The following is a 9,124-nucleotide window of genomic DNA, read 5'->3' as shown; positions in this document are numbered from 1 at the left end:
GTGAAAAAAAATGATCCAAATCACTAATAATGAAAGAAAAACAGATATAAAATATCAAACCCTTTATAAAATATCTAACCCTTTGATTAAATCATACCACTACTAAGAGTATACTTTGAAAAAATAAAAGAAGAAAAGGGCCTGTATATAAAAACTATTTATAGCAGCTCTTTTTGTGGTAGCAAAGAACTAAAATCTAAGGAAGACCTGTCAATTGAGGGATAAATGAACACATTTTAGTATATAATTGTAATGACTTGTGCTATAAAATGAATGGGACTACTTCAGAAGAACTTCAAAAGGTTTTTGTGAATTTATGTAGAGAAAAATGAGCAGAATGAGAATAATTTATATGGTTATCACATCATTATAAAGACAATTGTGAAAGACAAAAACTTTGGTGACCATCATGGTTCCAGACAAAGGGGAGATAACTTCAATACAGAGACTAATATACATATATATATGTATATATATATATATGTATATATAAAATGTGTGTATGTGTGTGTATTTATATATATGTATTATATATATATGGGGGAGAGGAAATATGGAAGGGAGAGAAATCAGAAATTTATTTTAAAATAATTTAACAATGGCTTTTTCTTGTTGAATTGTTTTAGTTGTTTCCAATTCTTCATGACTCCTCCATTTGGGGCTTTTTTTTTGGATAAAGATACTAAAGTAGTTTGTATCTCTTTCTTCAACTCACTTTACAGATGAGAAACTATGGCAAATGGGGCTAAATGGGGCTTATGGGGCAAATGGGGCTTGTTTAAGGTCACACAGAGAGTATCTGAGGTCAGATTTGAATTCATGAGAGTAAGTCTTCCTGATTCCAAGCCCAGTGCTCTATCCACTGTTCTCCCTAGTTGTCCCAATATGGCTTAAGTGAAGACAAACTCAAGTTAGATCATATTGATGGGATTCTGATTGTTGCTCCCAGCCCATCTCATTCCAAACCTGCCTCCAACCCTAAGTCCTACAGGAATTATTAATCATGGTTCTCACTAGAACAATGAACAAGACAAAATATTCTATAACCAAGTCACCAGGTTACCACAAAACATGACATGGGAATCAGCAACTGAGAAAGATTCAGAACAGGAGACTGGATTGCAAACGTCAATAAATATTTTCCTCAACATGGCACCTGCACAGTTCCCCTTCTTTGCTGTCCTTGGATGAACCCATGCTAATTATAACATCATTATCTTAAATTAATACTCCTCCCAAGTGGACTTCTTTATATGCATTCTAGGCAAACATGTATGCAGTTTCACCAATGTTTTAGGACCTCCCTAGGTTAGCAAACTGTTCCTATAACCTCAAAATTTACATGTGTTATGTAGTATAATCAGCACATTTACTATATAAAAATCCTTATTTTACTTTGCTGGATTGTTGACTTCTTCAAGGAGGTTGGCCTACCCACTGAGAATGTAAATCTCAGTATATATTAAAATACCTTTGCTTAGGTTTGAGACTGAGTCTGAATTCTTTCAAAAGTGACACTACAACACATCCCTGATACTTCAACAATATGTCAATTGGTCAATAAAACATTAATTGCCAACTGTGTGCCTATCATTTTGCTATATGCTAGTCATGTAAAGAAAAAAAACTCCCTGATTTGAAAAAGCTCACAGTCTAATGGGAGAAAACATGCAAACAACTATGTACAATCAAATTATATATGAGATAAATTTGGAAATAATCAATAGAGGTAAGACATTAGAATTAAAGGAGATTGGGAAAGACTTCTCATAAAAGACAGATTTAAGCTGATACTTGAAGGAAGTCTGCGAAGTCAAGGAGACAGAGATGAGGAATGAAAAATTTCCAGAAATGGGGGACAGCCAGCAAAAATGCTCAGAGTTGGGGAATGAAGGGTTTTGTTTGAAAAGCAGTTGTGAGGTCACAGATTATGTGTGGAGGAGGAGGTATGATATTCGATGTAAGAATTCTGAAAAGATATGCTTGTTGAGCTGGGAAAGGAAAAGATATAAAGGGCTTTAATCTCCACTAAACCTGAAGGAAGGAGTTCAGTATCCAATCCAAGCCAATTCTATTTCCTTAGAAATCAATATTATAGAGATTGAGGCCTGTGAAATGTGAATTGTTCATTGTGGGTCAAGACTGAGATAGTTTTAAAGTCCAGGTCCCAAGGGACCCTCTTTCAAAGAGAGAAGAATCAGAAAGGATATAGGAGATTATAAAGGGAGAATTATTGAAATTACCAAAGATCTCAGGAGGAAAAAACAAAACAATACAAAACTCAATTAAAGATCTTAAGTATAATCAAAATAAACCAGAAGGGAAAATATTAATAGGAGAAGGGAATATTTTTCTAGATCTGGTTAAAAAAAAGATTCAGACACCTATCAATAAGTATTATAAGACAAATAAAAGTAAATTTGTACTGGAAGTACAGGACTCTGTGGGTTCCCAAAAGACCTTAGAACCACAGTGAAATGTTCCTGAATAGTTTAAAAGAGAAACAAAAAATTGTGAAAGAATTTATGGTCTGAACAGCAGAAATAGTCAATAAAATAGAAAAAAATGAATCCATTTCTACAGTGGCAAATCTTAAAGAAACAAAAGAAAGAATAAAGTATATGGAAAAGTACATGTAGGAATAATAAATGTTCACGCTGTATGGTGTTTATTCAAGTTGATTAAAGTCTTTGGTTAGCTCAAAAAATGGGGAGGAGATTTTTTTTAGACTCTCAGTTCTGAAAAAGTGAGAATGCTCTAAGAAAAACAGGGGATGGACCCCAGCCAAGAAGAAAGAAGAGGGAATAGGACTCATGTACAAGCCAGAAGGGACAACAAAAAGAAAAAAAAAGCAACAATAGCAAGATAGAGAAGAAGAAACATCCATAAAATTCTATAAGATAACTTTTCTTATAAAAGCAGTAGCAAAAAGAGAAAGGGCAAATAAAAATATTACCTTGATTTTAAGAAGAATATGTGTATTTTTTTAGTTTGTAGAATACATTAGTATAATTGTTACCCTTAGTATATCAACACATTAGTATGATCTGTTATCCTTTACTTTCCCATGACAAGACTGTATATAGAAACATTCTTTGTTTTATTTTATCTTTTTTAATTTCAGTTTATCTTGACCTTGTAAACATTTGTTTCTTCTCTATATGAACAAATTAAATAGCTGCCCAAAAGATTATGGAGTACTTGCTTATCTTCTTCAAGGACTAACCTACTAGACTGTTGAGAGAAGTGGTTAATTTTCTATTATTAACCAATTATTAAATTTGGTGTTTTTCTTTTCTGGTTTATATTTCATTCCCTATAGGTAATTTAGCCAGTTTCTGAATGGCAACGCTGATAGATGAAAATGATCAAATCTTCTGGGTACATGCCCTGAGATTTTGGACAGAAGCATACCCAACTATTAGAACTTCTGTTTAGAATGATCTACAGAATCTAATCTAGATGTATTTCAGCCCTAAAGCATTGAACTCATGCCTTCTAGGGGCACCTGAATCACGAAAGGGAAAATCAGAGTGGTCAGGGTAGAGATGGATTCCTTTCTCCAGATTGTGGGAGATGATTGTCATGATCAACTCAGTTTTTCATTGGGAGGAGATGAAGGCTTTTAGCCTACCTTTTGATTAATATGTCCACCTTTTCAGTGATTGTTCACTAATCACTATTGATTTTTACCTATCAGAGGCATCTTCTTTTCCAAAGGTAGTTAAACATTCAGGAATATCCATGGTTCTATCTTTGATTATTTGAACCATTGACTATCAATTTAGTGATTGTCAGTTGACCTAATTAATAACTTGATTATTAATTACCCAGCATTTCTTTCTCAGGTTTTTCATTTATCTCATGTGAAGAGTAAGAGTCTCTGATAAGTTTTCATTTTGATATTATAGACTGACCTTGTGTAGTTAGTTGAGGCTTGTTTCTTTGAATATAGTTTTAACCCTAGGTATAGTTTAAATCTAGAATTGACAATTCATGCATGAGTTATGATTTCATACAATTTAAATGGAATAATAGTCAGGACTGTGTGATAAACATAGTTTATGGTTAGAGTATGAGTATTTTCAAGGCATGAAAAGCAATGCAGTCTTCAGAAAGTTTCAACCAATGCCTTTATGGGACTACTTATTCAATTCTTTCTACTATAGTACTTAATGAGTCTACTTGAGGTAGAAACAATATTCAAATATGGACATAACAATTTTTATGATTTCAAAAAGCATTCCATTAAATAATTGCTAACATTTGTTGAGATGGAAATAGTAGAACCCTGGGGGTAGTGATGACTACTTATTAGAATTTGGGATAAATAGGATAAAGGCATACATAGTCTGAGATGTATACTAGATTTTGGAAAATCAAACTTCAATACATTTTTCAGAAGTAGGGTCCCATGAACTAAAATTATATAGAGGAAATTATCTCAAGAGGGATGGAAAACTCTCAAGACTGAAATTCTAAATATACATAAGCAATTGCAATGCAAAGGAAAGTTGGGAATTGTCTGAAGAGACTGAAGTAGATGCACAAGGAACCCAGATTTAAACCAGTTTAGTTGTTTTACATATATATATATATGCATATATTTATATAATGACAAAAGCTAGGGCATATTATAGTCCCTATATGTAAATATCTAATTATGTAAACATTTATACATACATATGTGTGTAGATATATGTAGGTATATGGAAAGAGAGAAAAAGAAAAATAGAGAGAGGAAGCATGAAATAGCCTTATACAATTTCCACTAGTATGCAAAAGCTCAGAATAAGTTGAGATTGACAAGGAAAGCAAAGGACAAAAATGGGGATACATTTCAAAAATCTACACTGGGTAAAAGATATAGATGAAAGAGAGGATGATAAGTGACAGCAAAAAGAAGGCAAAGATACTCATTTTTCTTTTGTGTCTGTCTTTTTTCTGTCAATAAGAATGACTTTTGCACTGGAAAATGGTTCACAGAGAGTTGTTACCCAAGGACATAGGAAAAAAAAATATCTAGATATCTTTGGTGAATGAAAGTTAATTGGCCCAATGCTTCAAGTATGGAAAGAATTGTCAGATATAAATGCTGAACCACTTTCAGTGATATTTGAAAGATCATGAAAAATGAAAGAAATACCACAAGATTGAATAAAGACAAATTTAGTCCTGATTTTTTTTCCAAAAAAAGAAAGAGAATGGTCTGTAAATGAATGTTTTTAACCAGAGAAAATTATAAAACAAATAAGGAGTTAAGATGCAGTCTACACTGATGGAATGTGAACAAATACTGTTAATATCACAGATCTATTAACATAAAGAATGTCAAGATTGAATAAAACATGGTATCCCCATGTAAGACTCAGTTCAAGCAAACTTTTTAACTTGTTGAAATCAATGGACTTGTTAAAGGAAAAATGGAAAAGCACATTGGAGAAAGTCACTGGCCATCATTGCCTTTTTCTCTGTTACTTCCCAAGAACCACAATTTCATTGTTACTGTCATAGTTGTCAAAATTCTCACACCCTCCATGGACAGTTTCACAAATTCTTTTGACCAAAAACATTAGCATCTGATAGCTAGTCTTCTGTTCATGAATATCTCCATACTTAGTCTTGTTGATCCCTAGATGACAGACTCATTCGATCACAAAAACCTTTATAACTTATAAGAACTTTAACATAATCTCCATTCTGCTGGTCTAGCCATCTAAAACTTAAAGTTATCTCTATGCCATGATGAAATATCAGAGGAGGATTTTGCTGAAGACCTCTATGTCTGTCGCTGTCTCTCTGTCTCTATCTTTGTCTCTGTCTTTCTCTCAAATGGATGTGTGTTGTCATAAATTCAAGAGTTACCCTTTATTTATACCTATCCTTTCTTGGCCATTATGTATAATAACTCTTGCCTATTTTCTCCCAATAGTTTTTTTTCCTCCCTGCAAGGCATATATGGTATATAAATTAGTTTTCTTAGGTTGTATTGTAGATGCCTGGGTGCATGAGAGGGGATTATGAGTAAGAGAAATGGCACTAAAGATCACAGGATCATAAATTTTGGACTGGGAGGGGCCTAGCTACAAATGAAAACCTTCTCTAGGTGCTACCAGCTTTTTTCTCCCCCCATTAGCAGATAATGATATCCTTTAGAAAATTTTAATTCAGAACTTAAAATGTAGACCTCTGTACTACATAAAAGATTTCTTTTTTTAAACATGGTAGAAATATATGTTAAATCCAATATATGCATACAATTTATACAATTATTGTGCTGCACAAGAAAAGTCCAATCAAACCAGTTTAAAAAAAAGAGAAGCAAAATAAAATGCAAGCAAACAACAACAAAAAGAGTAAAAATGCTATGTTGTGAACCACACTGAGTTCTCACAGTCCCCTCTTTAGGTGTAGATGGCTTTCTTCATCACTGAACAATTGGAACTGGTTTGAATCATTTCACTGTTGAAGAGAGCCACCTCTATCAGAGTTGATCATCATATAATCTTGTTATTGCCGTGTATAATGCTCTCTTGGTTCTGCTCATTTCACTTAGAGTCAGTTCATGTAAGTCTCTCCAGGCCTCCCTGAAATCATCTCGCTTTTTTTTTTACAGAACAAAAATATTCCATAACATACATATACCATAATTTATTCAGCCATTCTCCAATTGATGAGCATCCATTCAGTTTCCAGTTTCTTGACACTACAAAAAGGGCTGCCACAAAAATTTTTGCACATGTAGGTCCCTTTCCCTCCTGTAAGATCTCTTTGGGATATAAACCTAGTGGAAACCCTGCTGGATCAAAGGATATGTATGCACAGTTTGATAAGTTTTTGAGCATAGTTTCAAATTGTTCTCCAAAATGGTTGGATCCATAAAGAATTTCTTTGACAGGTTTATAACAACTTTGTTTATGTGGACCAGAAAACTGAATTTGGTATATTACTGGATCTAGCTATGACTTACAGAAATATTAAAAAATATGTAGTATATATATATATATATATATATTGCTCCTCTTAATCGATTCAGTACTCTAGAGAGAATAATAACAATACCATTTAAAGACAAAAAACCTCAGATAAGTATAAAAATCTTTAGCAGATGACATTCCATATACTGGAAATTTAGTTTGATAACAAATAATATTCTGGCTTTTCAACTTCATCTGGTTTTTTCAGTTGTGTTTTTGTTGTATCTAGGTTATCTGTATCATATTTTAGAATTTATTCCATGATAAAATAGACCTTAGAGAAATGATTACCAAAATATATTTCAATAAGGACAATTCACACTTGCCTCTTGGCCCTGTTGCAACATCCAACTGTGAGACACCTGTCTACCAGAAACTACATCAAGTTCATCAGTCCTATTAGATGTTAATGATTTGGTATCATTCCATGGCAAATGTAAGCTAATAGACGACATAAAGTATCTTAACAATGATTTCTCCAGCATCCTTGGAAGTGAGAGTTAATATTTTTTATTATATATTTATGACTGCTTAGATCATTTACTTAAAGCAAATTTCTCATTAGAACAAGGTCATAGATTCAATTCTTGTATACTCTCTTCTAAACATGAATTTTAATATTCAAATGATGTAAGTTACAAAAGGTCTGATTGGAAGATTATGGATGAAGCAGACATAGAAGATGAAATGACTTGCTTAAGGTTACAACTAGTAATAGGCAAAGTCACTTTTTGAAATAAAATCTTTTAAGACAAGTGATCTTTCCTCTGCATTTTATTAGAGCAAAGCTTCTTAAATTGTGGATCCCCGCCCCAAATAGCGTTGCATAACTGAATGTGACAGTCATGAAATTATGATTTATTGTCAGAAAATATTTACTTTGTATACCTATTTTATATACCTATATACCCAGGGTTGTATCAAAATTTCTTGGACAAAAATGGGTTCTGAGTGGAAAAAAGTTTAAGAATCTCTGCAGTAGAGGGACTGAGAGGGTTTATTGGCAAAAGAGGATGGAAATTGCTGGAGGCTGATGTCAAGTTAACCCACTATGCAGTCCACTAACTCCCACTTCAAGCTGATTTCCATCATCCCAGATAGATCGGGTACCCAGGTCAGTCAAGAGGAGAAAAAGGAAGATAGGTCACCAAGTTTCTCTCTGAAAGGCAGCTGAAGAGAGGGACTTAATTGTGGTGTTCTTCTTTTTAAAAATATACTGGTTCTCTCTGGGAGCAGGTTTCTTGGGGAGATTTTCTGGAGGCAGCCTTAGTTTCAGTTAAAAGTAATAATCACCCCAAATGCAGCCAGGTGATAAAAGTTCAAACGTTTATTTTTTATCTCTTTCCAAGCCCAGTTAGCTTTCTCGGAGGCCTCTCTCTCTCCTTGGTTCTAAGAGCTCTTGCAGCTTTGTCCTTTGCTTCTGCCTCTGCTTCCTTCAGCTTCCAGCCAGCACAAAGGCAGAAGATGGAATGAATCTGTCTTGCCTCTGAGAGATGGCTTCTGCTGACTGACCAATATTCTCCTCTCAATCTTTTCAACTGAACTCCACTGACTGAGCTCAGCTGTTTTTATGCTATCTCAAAGTTGACTCCTCTGAGAATGGGATTATGGGATCCGAGAGTGGGATTATGGGTTTCTGACTTTGAATAATGACTTGTGAATCTCCCAAAAGTGTGAACTCCAATGAGTACTTAAATACATTAGTGAGCTAGAGGATTTGTTAAGTACCATGCTAACTTAGGCAACTGACATTACTTTGTAAGGATTTGCTCTAAGGTATGAACCAATAAGTATTGTATCAATTCCATTGAGTTTACACTAGGATTCTAACATCTCCCTTGAGTTATCACCTTGTTTCAAGTTGAGTTAACACTAGGATTTTAACATCTCCTGCTTTCTTTTGTTTTAGAACATAGGTGGTCATGACCTCCTTGACTTCTCAAGGAGGTGAGAACCCCCAAAAAGAAGGTGATCACGCCTTCCCTGGCTGCTCAAAAAAGAAGTGAAAACACCATAAAAAGAAGGTGGTCACACCCTCCCTGACATCTCAGGAAGGGAGATGAAAACACCAAAGGAAATAGAAAATCAAATCAGATTAGCGGGTTTCTAAAGGGGCTCACTTGAAACAGGTATGAAACAAAGTGTAC

This window comes from Sarcophilus harrisii, chromosome 4 (genome assembly GCF_902635505.1).
Source record: "Sarcophilus harrisii chromosome 4, mSarHar1.11, whole genome shotgun sequence".
Taxonomy (NCBI): domain Eukaryota; kingdom Metazoa; phylum Chordata; class Mammalia; order Dasyuromorphia; family Dasyuridae; genus Sarcophilus; species Sarcophilus harrisii.
Note: the sequence above shows the minus strand (reverse complement) of the source record.